The 22,631-nt window shown below is 51.8% G+C and overlaps 2 protein-coding genes across 17 annotated transcripts in view; one reads left to right on the plus strand and one right to left on the minus strand.

The window, feature by feature from the left end:
- The window catches only part of MOCS1 (molybdenum cofactor synthesis 1), a 918,787-nt gene that overhangs the window by 791,502 nt on the left and 104,654 nt on the right, over nt 1-22,631 (minus strand). The gene's annotated exons all lie outside the window — the stretch shown is intronic.
- DAAM2 (dishevelled associated activator of morphogenesis 2) overlaps nt 1-22,631 on the plus strand; it is a 159,337-nt gene that overhangs the window by 67,077 nt on the left and 69,629 nt on the right. For 2 of the 16 annotated variants that reach the window (XM_084967985.1, XM_084967990.1), the window contains exon 2: nt 14,358-14,463. The exons of 12 other annotated variants lie outside the window; for them this stretch is intronic. The gene's annotated coding sequence lies outside the window, so the exon portion shown is untranslated. Of the gene's footprint in view, nt 1-14,357; nt 14,464-22,247; nt 22,575-22,631 lie in introns of those variants that run through there. 2 more of the 16 variants (XM_084967986.1, XM_084967991.1) reach the window with 1 other exon arrangement.

Genomic DNA, 22,631 nt, shown 5'->3' on the forward strand with positions numbered 1-22,631 from the left:
AATCCCTAAGTAATTTCCCCCTTCAAACAAGTTTGGTGCTACCTTTTGGGGAATTGCTTTCAGTGAGTAGTTGAGGGCGGACACCTTGTTTTGCCTGTGCCTTTTATAAGCAGGAACCTGAGCCTGGAGGGGCTTCATGTGCATTTGAAACCAAAACACTTCTTACTGGAACCCAACCTAAACCCAAGTTTTGTTTTTTTATTTATTTAGAATCACTCAGCTGGTGTCTGAACTTATTGAGACTCAGCTTCTTTATGTCTCAGTGCAGAAGGAATTCAGTGAGAGACAAAATGATAGGCGAGAAATAGATTTATTAAGCTAGGATGCTTGTGAGAGATACAAAGGGGCAGGCAAGGAGGCTCTGCCCTGAGGATTAGGTGGCTACATTTCCGTAATCAAAGGAAAGCAGGGAGGGAGAAAAGACCGCCTCCTTCCTCGGAGGAGTAGCTGTCAGGCTTACTTCACTAGCTCCTCCCTCGTATTGGGTAGGAGTGTTTGACCCTATGGGGTCAAACTAGGACTGTCACAGCACTTTTTCAAATCGGCAGAAGGGTGGTGCCATCTGCTAAAGTACATTGAATCATCTCAGGTTTCCATGTTATGAGGGTCTCCTACTTTGGAAAGTCATCCTTCCCTTAAATTCCTGTCCTTGGTCCTAAGGGTCATTCTCTTGCTGAACTTGAATGCAGGCCTCATTTTATCCTTCACGTAATGACCGGAGGCAGATCTCCTGCTTTTATTTATGGCTTTATAGTGAAGCAAGCCTGCTTCGTCCTGTGGCTTCCTTCTGATGGCTTTTTTGAGCCATGATTAACCTACAGTGGTCTCCCCAGGTTCCCCTGTCTCATCTGTGGTCCCCTGCTGGGACTCGGGCAACTACCTGTGTCACGATCCTACTCCTTCCCTAGCACATTGCTGACTGATACAGTGAGGGTGCCCTAGACTCCTGGAGGGAAAGCTTTGTGGTTGAGTAGATTCATCTACGTTCCCATCCCCACGTTCCCATTCATTAAATGCAAGACCTTGGGCAATTTCCTCCCTCTGGGTCTCCATTTCCTCATCTGTAAAATGGGAACTGCAAAACCAACAGGGTCTCCACACTGAAATGGGGAGAGTGAATAAGCTCTTCTGTGCAAAGCACCTAGGAAGGGGCCTTGCACACAGTAGGGACAGACGCCTGTTAGTGGTACTTGTTGTGTCCTCTGGGGGAGTCCATCCCCGAGGGAGGAGCTGCAGGTGGACAGCTTTTCCTAGGAGAACCGTCTTTCTGCCCCGCTGTCCTAACAGCAGGAGCGGGATCAAGGCTATTAGACTTGTGAACAAGCCAGGGTCCTGGTGCCTGTTCCTTGCTTCTCTCTGGAGGAGGCTGGCTCATCCCCCACTAGCTCCTTCCTGTGTAGCTTTTTCCCCGAGGGCTCTCCAGGCAGGCTGTCCCTTTAAGAAAGGCCTCTGCTGTTTCACCATGGCCTTGCCTCCCCTGCTGTGTGTCTCCTGGGCTGCATTTGTGTGCTGGACTCTTCAGCGGAGGGAGGCTGCTTCAAATCAAGCGCACACCCTCCAGGAATCCATGGCCAAGGAAGGGCTCCCAGGCCACAGCCCCTCACGGTGCCCCGGGCTCCCACCCCTCAGTCTGGCTTTGGGACACACAGGGATCATTCTTAAGGACTGAGCTCAGGATGCCTAAAAAGGAAACTGGAAAATAACTGGATAAACTTGGGAAGGGAAAGAAACCCGCACCGCATCCTCCCCGGATGGTGGATTGCAGATTTAGGCTCGAGTCTGGTGATTCCTGCTGGATGGAATTTGATAGGCAAAGGAGGCCAGGAGACAGAGGGCGGGGGGCGGGGATTCCCAGTGGGTAGCGAGCCTTGGACTTGGGGATCACCCCCCACCCACCTCCCAGTGCTTGTCACCCTTGAGGCCTGGGGCTGACATCCGGACAGATAGGGAGCCTGGCCCCGGGAGTGAAGCTCAGAGAGGGGCAGATGTCAGATCCCTCTCATTTGAAGAAAACAAAGTGTGGTCAGTGAGGGCTGTTTGTGAAGATGCCTGGGGCTAAATGAAATGAGTGACACTGTGATTCTGTCTTAGTGGGGGATGCTGGGGTGAGGGGACAGGCTAGGCCCTGGGCTTGTTCTTCCGGGCCCCTTGGATGGGGGCAGCTGCCCGGGAGCAGCGGCGGGCAGAGATGGAGGAGGAGGAGGCAAGTCTGCCAAGGGCCGGGAAGAATGGAGGGCCTGTTGTTCTGAAGCCTGGGAACACGCCTTAGGGGGAGGCCTACGCAGCCCAGCTCAGTCTGAGAAGGAAATGGGGGGAGGGGGTCCCTGCAGCAGGCAGAAGGGGGTGAGCTGGCACCACTACCCTCTGCAGAGCAAGGCCCCCCCCACCTCTGTTTCCTGTGGCTTGGGCACAGGTGAGTTCCCTGGCTTTGAATGTGCAGGTGCAGTTTGGAAGGCTGGGGTCTGTGCCCAAGAGGTACCCTCCCGCAGAGGAGGCAGGATATACCAGCAGCCTCAGCCCCTGGCCTGCCCCAAGCAAACCCAGGACCCAGAGCAGAGATGTCATCTGTTAAATTCTGTTTCGAGAGCTCTTTCCTGGAGTTCCCATTATGGCTCAGCAGGTTAAAAACATAGTGTCCATAAGGATGAGGGTTCAACTCTCGATCTCACTCAGTGAGTTAAGGATCCAGACTTGCCCCAAGCTATGGCATAGGTGGCAGATGTGGCTCAGATTCTGTGTTGCCATGGTTGTGGCGTAGGCCAGCAACCGCGACTCTCATTCAACCCCTTGCCTGGGAACTTTCATGTGCTGCACTTGCAGTCCTGAAAAGAAAAAAAGAAGAAGAAAAAAAAAACCTCTTTCCTCTGCGCTGTCTTGTGCCAGGCTCTGGCTGGGAGTTTACCAAGGAAAAAAAAAAAAAAAATGCCCTGATGAGATTGGGAGGGTGTGACGATCTGGAAAGATGTTTTGGAAATAGGGTTAAAGCTGTCTTTGACAAGGAACAATAGTACTTACCATTTATCCAGTACCTTGAATGTGCTAAGGCATTATAGGTACCATTTCATTTAATTTTCGTGGTAATGCTTTTGAGTCATGAATAATTTTTGAGGCAAAAAAAATAAATAAATAAATTTGGAGTTCCTATTATGGCCCAGTGGTTAACGAATCCGACTAGGAACCATGAGGTTGTGGGTTCGATCCCTGGCCTTGCTCAGCAGGTTAAGGATACGGCGTTGCTGTGGCTCTGGCATAGGTCAGCGGCTACAGTTCCGATTAGACCCCTAGCCTAGGAACCTCCACATGCCATGGGAGTGGCCCAAGAAAAGGCAAAAAAAAAAAAAAAAGAATAATTTTTGAGATTTTACCAATGAAGAAACTACGGCTCAAAGAGGGAAGGACCTCGCCTGAGGACACAGAGCTGATTGTGGAACCAAGATTTGAACTTCATTCATTCAGTTAGTCATCCAAGTGTTAGTTCAACCGTGTTGAGGAGTTTCCATCGTGGCTCAGCAGCGTGGCTGTGGCTGTGGCGTAGGCTGGCAGCTGCAGCTCCATTTGACCCGTAACCCGGGAACTTCCATATACCACAGATGTGGCTCTTAAAAAAAAAAAAAAAAAGTTGAGCTAATGGCCCGTGCCAGCCATTCTGATGGGCGCTGAAGACATGGCAGGCTGTTTGACTGGGGAAGGCCTGGCCGGCCTAACTCCACAGCCTGGGTCCTCGAGCCCAGGCAAAGCCTTTAGGACGAGCCGGAGACCCTTCTTGGGAGGAGTGTATTGAGAACTCTGCTTCAGAATGTTCTTGTCCTTAAGAAATGTCTCATTTTGTTCTCACTTGAATAATAATCTAAAGCTAAATGCATTCATTCTGAATCATCTGAAGGGCCCACTACTGGCCTGAGATTTTAGTCCCCGAGTTTCTGTTTCTGTGCAAATTGGCACCAAGTGGTTTCCTAAAATGATAGTGTTTATCTTTTAATGCTTTGTTTCTTAAACCGATTCCTACATTGTATGCTCGGAAGGCCCCCAAAGATGAAGAAAGGCTACACTGATTTTGCTGCAGGGAGGGGGAGGTGCAGGACGGGTGTCCCAAGAGGAGAAGGTTCAATGTCTTGGGGACTCAGCCGGGCTGAAGCAGCGTGGGGGTTCTGATCTTTCAGCCTCTTTGTCTCCAGGATTGGGGGAACCCAGGCCAGAGACTCAGGGACATGCTAGTCAGGAAAGAGCAAAGTCCCTGAATTATGGGCAGGGACCCCCATTTCCCACACAGCATCTCTGACCTCTAACAAGTGAATGCTTGTAACTCAGCCCTTCCAGACAGGGTAGCTTGTCCTAAGGCTGGGGAGGGAAGTCGTGGGGCCTCCTGGGAACACTGCAATTTCCCATCAAGGAGGGGTGTTTGCCAGCTGCCCCAGAGCTTCGGACCTCTCCTAGGGTCCTGCTGCTGGGTGCAAAGGCCATAGCAGGATCCCTAATGGAGGGAGCCATGAGTGTGACTCAGGCCTCGCCACCCCGAGGACAAGGACGAGCAGAGAAGGCACATGATGCTGGCCTGGCACTCTTGGCCTTGGGTGGGGCTCAGATAACCCACTGGCGCAGGTGACCAGAGACAAGAGACCCAGGACGCAGACCTCCCCTTCTTCCTTGGCCATCCCTGCCTCCTCCTCCTGTTGAGGTTTTGGGTCTCGCCACGAGGTCACATGGTCATACTATCTTTGGAGTAACGTTCCCGTGTAGCTTTATTTACCCTCTGTTTACCATCTCTGCCCCGATTGCCAGGGCTCATCCTGGGCTGCCTTTCTACAGACCTCTCCCTGGCCCCGTCCATCTTCGTTAGAGCCGCCAAGCTGTGACGTCCTAAGAGCAGAGAGTCTGGCCCTGGGGACCATACCATAGTCTCCATGGCACTTACTTGACTCAAGTGCCAGAGCCCATAGCAATATGCAAATGAGTGGGTGTGGCTATGTCCCAATAAAAGCGTATTGACAAAAACTAGGAGGTGGTGGGCCAGCTTTGGCAACCCCTGATCCAGATGGAGTGAACCTGTGCCGAACAGCATAAGCTTGTTCCCCTGAGCCTGCTTCATGCATTAACACAATGGCGCACCCACTTCTGCTCCGGGTCCTCCTCCTGCCTCCAGGAGCCCAGCTCTCCAGCTGCCCTGCCCTGCCTGCCTTCCTTGAACTTAACTCTTCTCATTCCTGCCTCTGAGCCCTTTCCTTTGGGGGCTTCTCTGCTTAGAGCGTCCAGCTCCTCCTGCTTTTTAGGACACATAAAATTTTGACTCCCCCCCCTTTTTTTTTTCTTTCTCCATTTTTTAGGGCCACACCTGCGGCATATGGAGGTTCCCAGGCTAGGGGTCCAATCGGGGCTGTAGCTGCCAGCCTACACCGCAACCATGGCAATGCAGGATCCCAGCCGTATCTGCAACCTACACCACAGCTCATGGCAACGCCAGATCCTTAACCCACTGAGCAAGGTCAGGGACTGACCTGTGTCCTCATGAATGCCAGTCAGGTTCATTAACCACTGAGCCATGAGGGGAACTCCCCTGACTCCTTTTTAAAGAAAAAATTTTTTATTGTAGTTGATTTACAGTGTTCTATCACTTTCTGCTGTACAGCCAAGTGATCAGTTATTCATATATACACATTCTTTTTCTCATATTATCTTCTATCATGGTCTATCACAAGTGATTGGATATAGTTCCCTGTGCTGTACAGTAGCACATTGCTTGTTCATTCTAAATATAATAGTTTGCATCCACTAACCCTAAACTCCAGTCCATCCCACTCCCTCCCTGCTTGGCAACCACAAGTTTGTTCTCTACGTCCATGGGTTTGTTTCTGTTCTGTAGATAGGATCATGGTGTGCCATATTTTAGATGCCACATGTAAGTGACATCATATGGTTATTTGTCTTTCTCTTTCTGGCTTACTTAGTATGAGAATCTCTAGTTGCATACATGTTGCTGCCAGTGGCATTATTTGGTTCTTTTTTATGGCTGAGTAGTATTCCATTGTGTATGTGTACCACATTTTAATCCATTCATCTGTCAGCGGACATTTAGGTTGCTTCCATGTCTTTGCTCTTGTGAATAGTACTTCGGTGGACATAGGGGTACATGTATCTTCTTGCATGAAAATTTTGTCCAGATGTATGCCCAGGAGTGGGATTGCTGGATCATATGATAGTTGCTCAGGTCAGATGCTCCTTCTTTGCATCCTGCCCTGACACCACACCTCTGAACCCTCCCCGACACAGTGACTTCTGCCTCTCCTCTGTGGCTCTGGCACTTCGTACTTGCTTCCGGAGTGACTGTTCCTATGCTGCACTTTAGTAATTTGTTCTAACTATATCTCCTCAAGGGCAGGAATTAATAGGACGGGGCTCTCTCCCCTGCCTCCCCCATCCCAGCTCCATGGCCACCAGGCAGTAGGTGAGCAGGAAGCAGTGTTGCACAGACTCGTGACCTCTCCCTTCCCCCCAGAGCCCCACCATAACTGGTGGCTTTTGGGGGTTCTAGCTGAGCCATTTGGGGAAATCAAGAACCCGTCCATGTCAGGACCTGAAGCATCCTGGAGGAAAATCCATCTTCGGCCCTGTAACCTGAGCCTGCCCATTCCCTGCGCCTGGTGATTGGTGATCGGGTGTCCCTGTTTGTTTTGACATCCCGTGAGGGGCATGAGTGGGGACAGGAGAGCTCCAGATTTCAAAGCAAGAATTTTCTCTTGTAGCCGCTGAAGGCCAGGCCCCTGCCAGCTCCTGGGCTCCTGTGTTAGCATTTTCAGTTAATTAAGAAAACAAACCCCAAGTCCCTGACAGCAAGGGTTCTGCAGATTTAGGATGGAAGGTTCGTGTCTGCATGCAAGGGAGGCCTCCCAGCTCCTGCAGGCAGGGTGAGCCAGAGAGGTGCCACCCGCCAGTCCTTCCTGCAAGAGGAGATGCTGCAGGAATTGGCGCAGGGACAGCCAGCTCCAGGCAGGGCCCAGAGGGTGAGTTTCCTCCCACCGGCCCCTACCAGGGGGTTTTCTGAATGAATGGAATACAGAGCAGGGACGGCTGGGCAAGAATAGCAGAGAAGGAGTCAAGAGCCTGGAATCTGCCAGTCGTCTTCTCCAGAACCAGGTTATGCCAGCTGCCTGGCCAGCGGAGGACAGTGGTGAGAGGTGACCTGGGGATGGCTTCAGCTGGGCCCAGGGGGCTGATCTGCCAAGGCGGAGCCCCAGACCAGGCTGCTGCTCAGCCACACAGAGCCTTGGAGTAAATTTTAAAAGGCTGTCTTTCCTTCCGGGGAATGCAATTGAACGGATTGCTGGAGAAGCAGCCCAGTCTACCTTCTCCTTGGCCACGCTCTCTCCGTGGTACCCAGGAAAGATGCTGGGTCTCTACCAGCACCACCCTTGACACAGTGGCAGGTGGGACCTGGGCCTCTGGGAGGCGCAGGAGCACAGCTGCACCGGGTGTTGGTGCCCAGGGGCCAGCCTGAGCCTTCTCCCCCGCGTAGCCTGCCCCTTGGAAGTGGAGTCTCTTCTGGCAGTTCTCCGCCTGGACCTTTCATGCGGTGGTGCTGGGCATCTCGGGCAGAGTGCGGCAGGACAGAGACCCAGTCCTGCTCTACTGCTACAACAAGGGTCCAGGGCAAGTTATCTGGCCTTTGCGAACCTCGTTTCTAATGGGCAGTGGGGATGAGGCACCCGTGTAGTGTGAGTGCAGAAGGTATAGGTGTGTTGGTAAATACTGGGCGAGGCCTCTGTGTGCCAGGCCTGGCTTCAGGAACCTGGCTTCTTCTCCCCTGTTGGATGTCTATCTTGGTCCATTCTGCCTGTGGGCCAGGTTATCTGGCTCCCTTAAAAGATACTGGTGAGAAATAACAACAACATGATTGACTTCTGCTCAGCTGGGGGAGGGGAGGCCTAGGGAGGATCAGCTCTCAGAATTTGGTGTAACTGTTATATCAGATCCAGCAGTTCGTGGCAGATATTTTTTGACTTTTGAGCACCTTCTCTTTATCCCCCGGGGAATCTCGGGGCTCCTTTTCTTCCACAAGTCTGCGCTTCATCACTCACAGGGCAAGGCCACATTCTGCAGGCAGGTTGGGGTCATTTTGGAAAAGAAATTCTCTCCAAAGGTAGTATCCTTGGAGTTCCCATTGTGGCTCAGCAGTAACGACTCCGACTAGTAACCATGAGGACGCGGGTTCGATCCCTGGCCTCTCTCAGTGGATTAAGGATCTGGCATTGCTGTGAGCTGTGGTGTAGGTCGCAGACTCGGCTTTGATCCTGCCTTGCTGTGGCTGTGGTGTAGGCCAGCAGCTGCAGTTCCAATTTGACCCCTAACCCAGAAACCTTCATATGCCACAGGTGAAGCCATAAAAAGCCAAAAAAAAAAAAAGGTAGTATCCTTGTGGCACTCTAAAGCAGGAGAGAAGTCATTTAGGATTTGGGGGAGTTTCAGATCTCTCTTTTTCTTCTTCCTTTTCCTCTTCTTCTTTCTCTCCCCCTCCCCCCGCCCCCACCACCACCCCCTGCTTTCCCAGCACAGTCCTTAGGTGTGTAGCTGGCATGGCCAATAGCTCTTCTTTCCTGGAAAACATCCAAAATACCCCTTGATCCTCCCCAAATTTCCACATCCCAGGACACCAGGTTGGGTTTATGTGCTTTTGACGGCTGCTGCTGATTTTCCTTCCTCCACCTTAGGACTGTTCGCATGCAAAAATTAAGGAAAATGTACATAAAATCAGGTGTGGATACGAGAAAGCATCCTCATGGTAGACAGACAATGATAATCGCGTCTGAAATCATGGGTTCCTAGGACGCTGACTCGGCAGATTAGAATCTTTTGGGCTGGCTGTTGGGAAGACGTCTTTTTTAAGGGGTTTCTTTTTCTTTTCTTTTTTTGAATTAAAGTATGGTTGACTCACAGTGTTGTGCCAGTTTCTGATGTTCAGCAAACTGACCCAGTCATACATATATATACATTTTCTTTGTCATATCATCTTCCAGCATGTTCCATCCCAAGAGACCGGATAGGGCTGTACGGTAGGGCCTTGTTTATCCATGTAAATGTAATAGTTTGTAAATAGTATGTAAATATAATAAATGTAATAGTTTGCATCTACTAATCCCAAATTCCCACTCCATCCCACTCCCTCCCTCCTCTCCCCTTGGCAACTACAAGTCTGTTCTCCATGTCTTTGAGTCTGTTTCTGTTTTGTAGATGGATTTATTTGGGCCATATTTTAGATTCCATGTATAAGTGATACCATATAATATTTGTCTTTCTCTTTCTGACTTACTCCACTTAGTATGAGGATCTCTAGTTGCATCCATGTTGCTGCCAATGGTATTATTTGGTTCCTTTTTATGGCTGAGTAGTATTCCATTGTGCATCAGTACTACATCTTCTTAATCCATTCATCTATTGATGGACATTTAGGTTGCTTCCATGTCTTGACTATTGTGAATAGTGCCGCTGTGAACTTAGGGGTGCATGGATCTTTTTGAATTAGAGTTTTGTCCAGATATATGCCCAGGAGTGGGATTGCTGGATTTTATGGCAGTTCTATATTTAGTTTTCTGAGCAACCTCCATGCTGTTTTTGATAGTGGTTGTACCAATATGCATTCCCACCAGCAGTGTAGAAGGGTTCCCTTAAAGAGTTCCTAAATATTCTCTGTGGTTCAAAGGAAAAAAGTTGAGGTAAAGACCAGGAGACATCGTGTTTCTAGACTATTAGGGAACGTCCAGCGAGAGAGGCAGTGTAGCTTGGCCCTCGCATGACTTACTATCTTTAGGGAAATAGTCACTGAGAAATCTTGGTGAAGGTTTGTGGAGTTTTTGGGCTATATTTTTGTAGTTGCTATTTTTACTATATACACTGTTTTCCGTAGAAATCACTCAGGGGAAACCAAGACCCGAAGAACAAACCAGGGTTTGTCTGCCGCTGTTCCCTCTGGGGGAGAAGAGTTCTGGGCTGCAGTTTGAGGAGTGGGTTCTAGACGTGGGTTGTCATGAGTCTGCTGAGGGTCCTGGGGCAAAGTGGCCTTGCTTCTCAGGCCTCAGGTTTCCCCTCTGTAGGGTGGTCTTGACAAGGACGGTCACCCCTACTCTCAGCATCCTGTGCCTTTCAGCAGCCTTAAGGGAGCCCCCTGCAGGGCGGTCAGAGAAAGTTGAGCTCCTCACATGCATCGTGGGCAGCGGGGAGGCAGAGCCATCTAGACGAGTGAGGCGGTCTTGGCCAGGGTCAGATTTTGGCACCCAAGCTTGCGGCGTGGCACTTGCTCGCTCCAGAGTTACAGTGGCCCTCGCGCCTTGGCTCTCAGCAGGGGTCCACGGGGACATCCCTGTGCCTGATGGGATGTGGGGCTAGGGTCTGGGCTGGTGTTCAGGGCCTCTGGCTCTGCATGCAGTCTGTTTCCCCTTGACCTTCTTGGTCTGAGCCTGGATCCTCTTCGTGGACCAAAGGGGAGCTTGAAAATCCCAAACCCAGCTTCAGAATCCAATGTGTGTGGCCCCCCTCCTGACCAAGCCCAGGGCTACTTCTCAGATCTCGACAAGCCCAGCTCTGCACATCCATCCCACCTCTCACCATCTGCACCTTAACTCTTGCCCTTCCCTCTGCCTGAAGCTTGGTACCCGGTGAAGGGTGCAGCCATGCTTCAAGGCTCACTTCAGACGGCATCACTTCTGCAATTTCTCCAACCCCGCCTCCTCCCAGCTTCAGGGAGGTGGAGTTTTCCCTCATCTCTGCCCCTGATGGAGAACTTGGCATCATGCTTAACAGCCATGTCCTGCCCGGCTCGCACTAAACCATGAGCTTCCAGAATGCAAGGATTCTGACAGGTTCAACTCTGCTTTTCTAGCCCTGGTGACAGGGTCTAGCACATAGCAGCTCTCTGTTAAATATTGGCCAAGCAAGGGGAACCTCTTCTCCTTGCAACTCTCCACCGAGAAGGAAGCAGGCAAGAGCGGCTGGTGTTTGGGTCATTTCCTGGGGCCCAGTTTCATGGTGGGGTCTCAAGAGAGGGCTTGAGTCATCACCTCCTCCCTGTATCCCTTCCAGCCAGAGGCTGGGGAGCATCTGCTTGGGTCTGCAGTGAGCCCAGGGCTGGCTGTGGGTGGCAGTGCCATGCTGTTCTGGAGAGACCAAGGTACAGACACAGGCACCAACTGCCTGCTCATCCTGGCCTTTGTCTCCAGTGGCCTGTGATTCTTGCAGCACTTTGGGAGAACCCAGTGTCTGTGTCTGTGAAGAATGCCCACCCTCGAGGTCGGGGAGTTGCCTTGTTTGGCACCAGTTGGAGAGTTATAGGTCATGAAGCTTTCTATGCTTATCAAGAGGAAACTGGCACAATAGCTAAGAAATGGAAACAGCCTCAGTGTCCATCAACAGATGAATGGATTAAGAATATGTGGTATAGATACACAATGGAATACTACTCAGCCATAAAAAAGAGAAAAATAATGCCATTGGCAGCAACATGGATGCAACTGGAGATTCTCATACTAAGTGAAGTCAGAGAAAGACGAATACCATATGATAGCCCTTCTCTGTGGAATCTAAAATGTGGCACAGATGAAACTCGAGAACAGAAACAGACTCACAGACATAGAGAACAGACTTGTGGTTGCTGAGGGGGAGGGGAGTTTGGGGTCAGTAGATGCAGACCATGACATTTAAAATGGATAAGCAGTGAGGTCCTGCTGTACCGCACGGGAACTCTGTCCTTTCTCTTGGGATAGACCACGATGGACTAATATAAGAAAAGGAATGTATGTATACGTATGACTGGGTCACTTTGCTGCACAGCAGAAACTGAAAGAACATTGTAAACCAACTATACCTTAATAAAAATTGTTTAAATCAATTAAAAATAAAAAAGAAACTGGGCGATGTCAGCTTTCAGGAACGCTAGGCTCTGAGAGCAGGAGTTCCTGGGTGCCAGTCGTGAGTTTAATTTCGGGGAGTTACCTGCCACTGTGCTCAGGTCCATTTGTTGAATGCCTCCCAAGTGTATCCACCGCTCTTTGAGCTCTGGGGGTAGAGCCCAACCTTGTCCCTTCCCTTGGGGGGCTTACCTTCTAGTGAAAGTCCCTGAAGATGGAGAGCATGGGAGCTGAAGCCTGGGTCACTCCCCCTGCCCCCAGGGAGATGCTGAGCTGGTGCCTCGGTGAGGGACATTCTGTCTCCACTCACTAGCTCCTGTTTTCTTCCCAAGACGTCACCTGTCAGAAGCACCTCGGTATCCTGTCACCCTTCCAGATTCCTGGCTCTCCGTGTTAGAGACCTATATTCCCGCCCTGCCCTTTGCAGCTCTGCCCCCTCCCCAGCCTGCTGACCCCCGGTCCTTCCTTCCTGGACTGAGAGCATTATTTGATGACCAGGACTCTTATTTCGGCCACATCCCTGCCGTGTGCGGTGCCTGGGCAGAAGGGGGCTTCCACCTGTGACTGTGGAATGAATGGACCGCGGGATAAAGGCTGAGTTTCACTGATTCACCTTCCCCATCCACCGGTTAGGCTCGTGCATCTGTTTTCATCTCTTTTCTGGGTCAGTCTTGGAGAGGGATGGACTCTTGGGGAAATCCCAATTGCTGAAATGCCGGCGAATTGTGAGAAACTGGAGAGATGAAAGAAGAGCCCAGGTGGGGTCTGCTCCTTTGTGTTCCCTCTGCGGCTGAGCTGCAAGAGGCTCATCTGCCTTTGAGGGTGAGCTTCTTCACCTCCCAAGGTGGGAAAGGTCGGGAGGGTTCAGGGCCAACAGAGTTCCTTGTGCTGAGACCCTGAGTCTTCCCCCTCGTGGGTGGGGACAGGCAGTGCTGAGGGACGGACCTGCCCCTGCAAGCCTTCTGGTTCGGTCAGCCCAGCTGGGCCTACAGGAGAACAGGCCTCCTGGGAATGCTTGGGAAGCAGGGCCAGGCTTGTCCTCCCCCAGGCCAGGCCCACCTCCCCCAAGGCCAGGATGTGGCGTGGGACCCAGGCAGGCGGAGGTTCCCACCGCTCAGCTCCTGCAGCCGAAATGCTCCAGGCCCAGGCAGCGTCCCCCAGCAGGAGGGGGGTGGGGGGAGCCTCCAGCTGCCTGGGGTCGAGACCCCACATCAGGACCAGGGCAGCTCCACAGGCACCCACCTCTGACATTTACCCCCCACCTGGACAGCTGCCAGGGGCTCTGCAGTCCAGCCTCGCCTCGCATTGGGGAAGAGATTCAGGGATTAACCATTGCAGGCCCTGCCTGAGTCGAGCGGTGACTGGTCCTCCCAGATCAGCCAGTATCCATCCACCATGTACCAAGGCCAGGAGTGGGCATCTTTGCAAACGTTGTCTCATTTCATCCTCATATCAACCCCATTTTCCGAAGGAATAAACGGAGGCAGGTGGAGTTACATAATCTGCCTAAGTTTATACCATTAATAAAAAAGGTTTCCTGTATTCATCCTTCAGCACAGGCGCTGCTGTGTGCTTGGCAGGAATTCTAGGCACTGTGGATACACAGTGAATGATGGGCAGAAATGTCTCAGAGATGAGTAAAGTGCGTAGCATCTTACACAGCGCCAGGTCTATGTGGAAAATGAGGGAGCAGGGAGTGGACAGTGCCGGAGGAGGGGCTATTTGAAATAGCCTTATCAGGAAGAGGTGCAGTTATTGCTACCACACAGTGCTTGCTGGGGGCCGGGCCCAACACGCCCCCATCACCCTAACTTAATCCATACGATGACAGTAGGAGGCAAAGTATTATTACATTTTCAGATGGGGAAACAGAAGCACAGGGAGGTGAAGTAACTTGCTGAAGGTAACACAGCAGATAAATGGTGCTGGGTTCTGCACGCAGGCAGCCTAACTCCTGAGCGCTGCCTGGTAACTACTGAGGCCACGCAGGCAGTAAGTGGCTGGGCAGGTGAGCTGTTCTGCTGGACCTATCCATTGGGCCTGGCAGGTGCCAAGGGGGACAAGTGCCCTGGTCCCTGCCCCCACAGCCTTCTTGGTGAGGAAAGGGCAGAGCAATGAGGCAGAATCCTAGAGTTAAAGCTCGGTGAAAAATGGGGGTTGCAGAGGATAATAGGTGAGGGCGGAAACTTCAGGTGAGGGCCTGAGGCCCAGAGGCTGCAACTGTCCCCACCCCTCCTCCCTCCTCTCCCTCCCCTCCCTTTCTCCCTCCCCTTCCTTTCTCCCTCCTCCCTCCTCTCCCCCACCCCTCCCCCCCTCCCCTCCTCCCTCCTCCTCCCCTCCTTCCCCTTCCTCTTCTCCCCTCCCCTTCGGTCCCTGCAGACTCATTCAGCTCTCCTAGGACTCAGATCTGAGACAAATACAACTGTTTCTTGCTCTTGTCCTCATCTGCCCTCTGTCCATGTCCATCAGAGAATAACCTGTTTCGTGTGATGATGATGGCAGCTCATATTTATTGAAGACTTAATGAAATGGCTGGGGAACATGTGTACATTACATCTCAGATGTGCAGGAAAAAGTAAGTATCTGCTGTAATTGATAATTCACAATAAAAATGTCTCAGCTCGGTGCATAAAGGTACTTCGGTCTCTTCTCATGTGAGGCAGGAGCTCATAGTCCAGTGAAGTCAGGATTTGGGGTCCCTGTGCGGCATCTTCCTGGGCCCCTCCCCGCTGTGATCTGCTGGCTGGGGAAGCTCCAGTTTCCTCAAGGCCGCAGGATCCCTGCTGACGTCCAGGGACGTGCTCAGTGTTCCCTCTGCTCCTTGGGCCCCTGCGCTGAAATCCGTGGAAGGGGCCAGGTCTGATCTTATCCCCTGCGCACACCCTCTGGCTCTCCAGGGACACCCGCCTGCCCCTGGAGGCCCTGAGTGTCCAGCTGTTGCCTGGGTGCGAGGTCTCTGGGTGGGTGGGTCGGAGAGTAGCCTCCAGTCCTTGCTCACCTTCCCTGCAACTCTGAGCCCTGCCGAAGGTGGGGCTTCTCCAAGGGGCGGGCCATTTCCCCACGTGTGTCCCTCCTCCGGGTTCTCCAAGTTGCTGGATCCTTTCTGATGGTGTCCCCACCCCACCCCAGGTGTGGAAGGGAGTGAAATCCTGGCCATTTACTGAAGATTTTCTGTTTCCCCTTCTGTGTAGAGAGAATAATGTGACCTTTTAGTGACTGTTCCCAGCTATTGACCTGTTTGTTTCGGGGTTTATAAGTCGTTTTGTTTTGGTTTTTTTTTTTTGGTCTTTTTGCCTTTTCTTGGGCCACTCTCCTTTGGCATATGGAGGTTCCCAGGCTAGGGGTCTAATCAGAACTGTAGCCACCGGCCTACACCAGAGCCACAGCAACACAGGATCCGAGCCGCATCTGCAACCTACACCACAGCTCACGGCAACGCCGGATCATTAACCCACTGAGCAAGGGCAGGGATCGAACCCGCAACCTCATGGTTCCTAGTCGGATTCGTTAACCACTGCGCCATGACGGGAACTCCTGTAAGTCGTCTTTGACCAGAGAAAATAATAAGGCTGTGGCTTAGTGCTGATATTAAAAGAGTGGAGGAGGAAGGGAAGGAAAAAAAAAATTAAAACACTCAAGGCAAAAATATCACGGGAAATATTTTCAATAGTTTTCTGGTAAAATACTCTGATCAGGCATACGGTATTCCTGAATTTCAGTTACTCTGCAGGACTGCACAGTGGGGTATGTCCTGTTGTGTTCTCTTTGGTCACAGATGAAGCAGCTGAGGCTTAGGAAGCAAGCCATCCCAAGGTCTTAGAACTAGGTAGTGGCAGAGCCAAGTTCAGAAGCTAAAACTCTAGGTTCTCAACCCCATCCTATTCCTGAGGCTTTTGCTTCTCAGAAAGGAGCCTTGGGGTCAAAGCTCTTTAGTGCTCAGTGGAATAAAATGTCACCCCTTGCATAACTTATATCGTCCCCAGAGAAAGGGGGTGGGCTTCAGGGGGACTCAACCCAGGGTCAAGGTCAGGGCAAACCCCTCAGGTCATAGGAAGTCTCATTGCATGTAAGCAAGGGCTGTTGGTGTTCAGATTCTGTCCCCTTCCCGCGCAGGTGAAACCTTTCATCCTTCTGTTCTCATGCAGTCCTGACCCCGTGGTGACATTCCCTACCTGTTGGGATGGCGGCGCTTGGCAAGAAGTGCACATGACAGCCTCCTCCCCCCTCGGCTTCCCTCGCTAAAGAGGCCTTTTTCCTCGCAGCTGCAGCTCCTTTGTGTGGAGCCTGGTACAGCCCTGACTCAGCCCTCAAGTCAGCCGAAGCCCTGCCCTTTCTTCTCTGCCAGGAGCTGTTTTCCAGCCCTGAAGGGCCACCGTGCAACATTTGAAAATTCAGCTCTGGCCTCCAGTTGCACTGGAGCTGAAGGCCAAGCCTGGCAACTGGGCATCGCCTAAAAATAGCCAGGGGAAAGAGCCTTTTGCTTTATAGATTTAGCTTTCATTACATAATCAGTTCCTGGTGTTATAACATTAACTTTTAATAAAAGGAGGGGGGAAGAAATCCACCCACAGGCATACCACATACACATGGATTCGTCTCCCCAAAGCCCACGCCCGCGGCATTCGGAGATTGGAGGGTCAGGAAGGGAAGGGAGTGGGCTCAGCGAGACATAATTAAGATAACCCGAAATGGTAGGAGCCAAGCCCCTGCATAGGCTCCGTTTCAGGCTTACTGCTTTTCTAAATTGCTTCCTCCAGGAAGCCCCCCCGGTGTCCTCCTGGTCCACAACCAGGCTATACCAGATGCTTCTCTCCATTCGTGTGCGTTCCACTCTGAGTCATGCCCATCTGTCGATGTTCCTGCCTCTCCCACTAGGTCATCATCTCTAGGTGCTCAGGAACATCTTACTCATCTCCTACCTCCAGTGCCCAGTGTACCCAAGCAAGTCGATAAATGGTGGTTGAGATGGTCCTTAAGATACCAGGTTCAGGGGCTGAGTCAGTTCCTGAGCATGACGTGCCCTGATCTTAGCGCACCTCCGCGTGCCTGATGCCCAGGGAGGCCTACCAGGCTGAAATGTCGGAGTCTGGAGCAGAGGAAGGTTTATTTCAGGGCCACACAAGGAGACGGCTGGCTCGTGCCCCCCCAAATAGCCTGAACTCCCTGAACCAAAATCGCAAAGCATGTTTAAAGACAAGGTGAGGGTGGGGCGTGGTTGATGGTTGCAAACGTCTTGGTGCAGAAATCCTTTGTTCTTATATCCTTGTCCACAGAGGGCAGGTCATGATGGTGTGTAAACTTCCCACAGGACTCCTTAGACTTCGGAGAGGAGCTAAAGCAGAGGATGTGGGGGAAGGGTCTGTCCCAGGAAGGCCCCGTAGGGTCCTGCTCGGTCATGCTGAGGCTCAGACAGATTTCTAAAGTCTACAGGACAGAAAGCAACATGAAACCATGAAGCGTCACCTGTCTGATATGAGTGTGCTGGTTTTTTAGGTGTGGATTGCATGTGCAGGACAAAGAGGGGGAAGATTTGGCCCCTCTCACCCAGGGCCAGGAGGTCATGAGCATGAACTTGAAGAACATGATGAGGGGGCCCAGTTAGCGCCTTACGACTGTGTGAGCGCCAAGCCTAGTGCTGTCTTCCTCAGGCTGCAGGAGGGCAGGGGCTGTGTCTTTTTCATACCAGAATCCAAAGTTCTTGGTGCAGGAATCCTTTGTTTTGCGTCTGTCCCAGTAGGTCTGGTTACCATGTTTCTATAAACCTCCAGAGAGACTGTTATTTTCTGTTCTGCAACTCTTAATCTCTGTATGAATGAGAAGGTGTTATAAGGGTCAGAATCGAGAATGAGCTGTCATGTATGTTTCAGGCTCTAGGCAACATTCTTTTACAAGGTGCAGAGCCGGCATGATAGAGCACAAGGGTTAGTGCTAAAGGAGTAGATCGAGTATGGAGTCAGGCTTGGTCTCCTGTTACAAGAGCAGATGCCCAGTAAACATTGATGGGATGGATGGGTGGATGGATGGATGACACACAGAGGAAGAGACTCTTGCTGTCAGGTGAAGTTCATCAGGGGAGGCTTCAGGGAGATGAGCCTTTGCGTCTAGTTATGAAAGGAGGAGAACCCCTCTCTGCATGGGTTGGCAGAGAGGGCTTTGTGGGTGGGTGAAGTGGGGCAGGCCATCGGTCATTAGTGCCGCTGTTGGTTTGGATACTTCTAACCAGATGCTGCCTCAGCATGGCCAGCTCTTGGGGGAGAGGAAGACTTGGGGGGCTGTGGGAAGTCATGTAAAGACACACGCCTGGAGAGAGGGTTTTTCCCCTTTTTATTCTGCTTCTTTCCCTCCAGCACTTAGAACTGAACACATTGCTAAGATTCTTTGAGTCCCTAGGGCAGGGAAGGGGTGGGGGCTGTGGAGGGGCAGGTCTAACAAATGAGTCTGGACAGAGGCATGTGGAGTATGGCCCAGAGAGATAGGGAGTGGGGAGAGGGAAGTGGATCAGGAGCTTGGAGAGGAGGGAGTTCTATTTTGGGTGACTTTGCATCCCAGCCTCTCTCCAGGCCAGATCTGCAGCAGCCCCCCGCCCCCTGCACATGATTCACTTGTCCCTTCTGTGCCCTGGCTTTTGCTCTGTTTCTGGCTCCCCTCCTGCATCCTTTAAGACTTGGCTCTTGTTCTCCTTGGTGTTCTGCCTCTTGGTGTTCCTGCCTGCATCCCAAACCTCCCCGTCTTTTCAAAGAAGCCATCTCTGAATAACAACCACCTCTACAAATAATGCTAATATATTATTATATTAATAATGTAGACGATGTTACGAATCAGCATCTCCAATTGCTCTCCATGCCTGCTCCATACCCTGCACCACGCTAAGTGCTTTGTGTGACCTGGTTCCACTCTCCAGAAGCACATGAGGTCGTTATTCCTGTGATCGGTCTTTGATGAAGAAACCAAGCCTCAGAGAGATTGGTCACGTCCACCCAAGATTTGGAGAAAGCTGATTCATTCCCAGCCATTACTCATCCTTAGGATTCTGTTTACTAACTCTGGCCTGAGGGCAAGATGCTCAATGTCCCCAGACCTCCTTTCCCCGGTTGTGAAATAAGAGCCCCCCCATTCCTTAGAGAGGAGTGTCCGGAGTTCCTGTCGTGGCACAGCGGAAATGAGTCTGACTAGGAACCATGAGGTTGCGGGTTTGATCCCTGGCCTCACTCAGTGGGTTAAAGATCCAGTGTTGCCGTGAGCTGTGGTGTAGGTTGCAGATACAGCTCGGATCCTGCCTTGCTGTGGCTCTGGTGCAGGCCAGCGGCTACAGCTCCGATTAGACCCCTAGCCTGGGAACCTCCATATGCCATGGGTGCGGCCTTAAAAAGCCAAAAAAAAAAGAGGAGCTTCCCTAGCTCCTTGTTTCCAGGAGAGGGTCTCCCAAGAGTGATTACGCAATGCTGATGGCCTCTTTGCATCACTTGGGGAAATTTTACACACTATCAGCGCCTGGTTCCCTCCCTAAATCAGGTCAGTATCTCGGGGTGGGATCAGGGCATAAGTAGCTCTAACGTACACGAGGGTGGAGGACCTTGGCCTCTCCCTCCCCATCACTTCCCCAAGGGAAGAGGCGAGGCATCTCTAAGCAATGACTCTGGGAGGTGATGAGCTGGGCCTGCCTGCACTCTCTCCCTCCCTCCCCTGGGTTCCACCTACCACCTGCAGGTCAGCTCTGGGCGGTGAGGTCAGGACTCTGCTCCTATGGAAGGTCCACAGTCACCTTCTTATGCCATTGACTGGACATGTCAGCTGACCTCATTCATGGGTGAAATATTGGGAAACCTATTTGGCCAGAGATATACTCCCACAGCGTTATCAGCAGTGTAGCTGATGCTGGACCTCCCTCTGTTTGCTTCATGTATCTATTTCTTAACTGGCCCTGAACTTGAGCTAGAAGAGGAGAAGCCCGGCACCATACACTGGACAGTGGTGAGGCGGAATTTAGCAAGTTGGCATAAACAAGCCAGCTAGTTAGTTAATGGTCCTAAAGGTTTGTTGCAACTGAATCAAAACCCAGCCCCCTCTGCTCAGGGTGGTGGGGGACGACTCAGCAGACTGACTCCCCAGCCTCAAACCTCCACTGCCAGTTGACTCCTTAGTTCCCACTTCACTCAGGTCAGTAAATGTCAAGGTCTGGGTAGGGATCCACAAAGGATCTCTCTATAGTGGAGAGAAGAGCAACTTACTTAGAATCGGCTGCACTTTTTTTTTTTGTTTTAAAAAACAAGTTCACGGGTGACACTGATGCTGCTGGTCTAGGAACGTATTTTGCAATGAGTGAAAACAAAAGGCAGGTGAGCACTGGCTTGAGGGACTGCAGCCGGGTGGGGTGGGGGTAGTTGGCCGACAGGAGAGGCATCTCTTGTCCCAAATGGAGTCTGGCATTTGGCGAGCTTGGCTGCAAATTAGAATCACCTGGAGAGAGCCCTGTAGTGTGAACATCTGACCCCATTTCCATAGGACTGAGAGGTTCCCTGGGATGTGGGACTTTAAGTATTAACACTGGGATACCTGTAGGTAAAGCAGGATGACCTGCTCACCCCAGTGGCTCCCTGCCATACACCCAGGGGTTCCACTTCTACTGGTTCTGGTTGGGATCCAGGTACAGACATTTTTCAAAATGCCCCCATTATTCCACTGTGCAGCCAGGGATGAAAACTTGAGAGATTTGATCACAAAATTGTGAAAAGAGGTTGGTACAATGATATAGAAGAGAAAGAAGAGTTCCTGTTGTGGCACAGCAGAAACAAATCCGACCAGGAACCGTGAGGTTGTGGGTTTGATCCCTGGCCTTGCCCACTGGGTTAAGGATCCAATGTTGCCACGAGCTGTGGTGTAGTTCGCAAAAGTGGCTCAGATCTGGCATGGCTGTGGTGTAGGCTGGCGGCTGTAGCTCTGATTTGACCCCTAGCCTGGGAATTTCTATATGCTGCGGGTGCAGCCCTAAAAAGAAAAAAGAACAATAATAATAATTAAAAATTTTTTAAATGGTGGAGAAAAAGAAGGGAAGGGAATGGAGAGTGACTGAAACCATCTACATCCCCTTCCCTTGGGGGCATGTGTTAAAAATGCAGATTCCTGGGTCCTTACCTGAGATCTGAGGACTCAGAAGCTCCAAGAGCAGGGCATTGGGGTCTGCATCGGTGAGAAGCCCCTTAGGAGGCACTGTCCTTGGAGATCTTCTGCCGAAAGTGGGGAAACCAAGAGCTAAATTGAGGGAGGAGAGCTGAGGACCCAGGCTGTGTTCCAGGTGGGTGGCTTGTTGATAGCTTTTGGCCTGAGGCCAAGAGGAGCAGAGAGCTCGGTGCAGGCAGAGTCCAGCAGGAGAGGGTCGGCCCCAGCCTGATCAGCCAAACCGGTAAGGAAGGAGGGTGCCTTGAAGAAATGGTTCTGGGCCGAGAGCGTGCCAGCTCACTGAATGAGCCTGAGGGGCGGTCAGTGCTGCAGGACCCATGGCCCCCATCCCCCACTCTGTGAGCACACCGCCCCGCCCTGTGTGTCTGAGTGCAGCCTGAGCATCCACACGGAGGAGCAAAGGGCCCAAACGGGATGCATTCTCAGTGCAGTCAACTGTGCTTGGAGACTGATGGGGTAATTTATAACACAAAGGAGGGAACAGTGGGGAGTTCCTATCGTGGCTCAGTGGTTAACAGACCCAGCGTCCATGAGGACACGGGTTTGATTCCTGGCTTTGCTCAGTGGATTAAGGATCCGGTGTTGCCATGAGCTGTGGTGTAGGTCATAGATGCAGCTCGGGTCCCACATTGCAGTGGCTGTGGCATAGGCCAGCAGTTGCAGCTCCAGTTTGACTCCTAGTCTGGGACCCTCCATATGCTGTGGGTACGGCCCTAAAAAGACAAAAAAAAAAAAAAAAAAAAGGGCCTGTGCCTGCGTGTGCATGCTAGTATGTGTGTACGTACATGCATATGTACGTACATGGGCTTGGGACTGTAGGACAACCTGTCAAAACCTGCCTCTCATCCCAGCTCGGTCAGTTACATGCTTGTGACCTTGCGCAGGGCACCTGACCTCTCCGTTTCCTCGTCTGTACACTCAGGGTGCTAATACCCACCTCTCAGGGTTTGATGAGGATTAAATGAGAGAGTGCATGTGAATGTCTGGCCTGTAGCGGTTCTTGAGACAGGGGAAGAGTTAACAATGGTTCTGTGGTTTGAACCTCAGGACTGTGGCATTATTCACAGAGAAAAGCCGGGGTGGTCCGAAGCGGGGAGGAGACGAAGGCGGTTTGAGAGGAAGTTGGTGGGCACCGTGCCAGCGCCTCTGAAGGGAAATGTGGGCAGTTGGAAATAAGGAGCCAGAGACCGAGGCACAGAGGGCTGGGGAGTGACCACTGCTGAATTCCTCTGAAATCAGTGTGGATGGAAGGGTCATTGGGAGGGAGAGAGGGTCTGGGAGGAAGACAGAGACCCGGGCTGTGAACCTCGGCAAAGCCCCAGCGCATCTGCCGTAGGCCTGGCTCTGTGCTGGGCACGGGGTTCCTGAGAGACTGTGCCACCCTGTCCCTGACCTCAAGGAGGTCACCGCCCAGTGAGAGTGACAGTAATTCCGGAAAGTGGCTCTGTCTGCCGGCTGATGGAAGGAACACAGGATGTTAAGGAGGGTTGGAAGGAGCAGGTGTGCCAGGTGAGTGGCCAGGGCCGTGGGGAGGGCCGCGGAGGGGGTGCGCCAGGCGAGGCCAAC

Source organism: Sus scrofa, chromosome 7 (genome assembly GCF_054392235.1).
Source record: "Sus scrofa isolate SSC_HxYL_T2T_F1_AM1 chromosome 7, Sscrofa_HxYL_maternal_Yorkshire_Landrace_v2.0, whole genome shotgun sequence".
Classification (NCBI taxonomy): Eukaryota; Metazoa; Chordata; class Mammalia; order Artiodactyla; family Suidae; genus Sus; species Sus scrofa.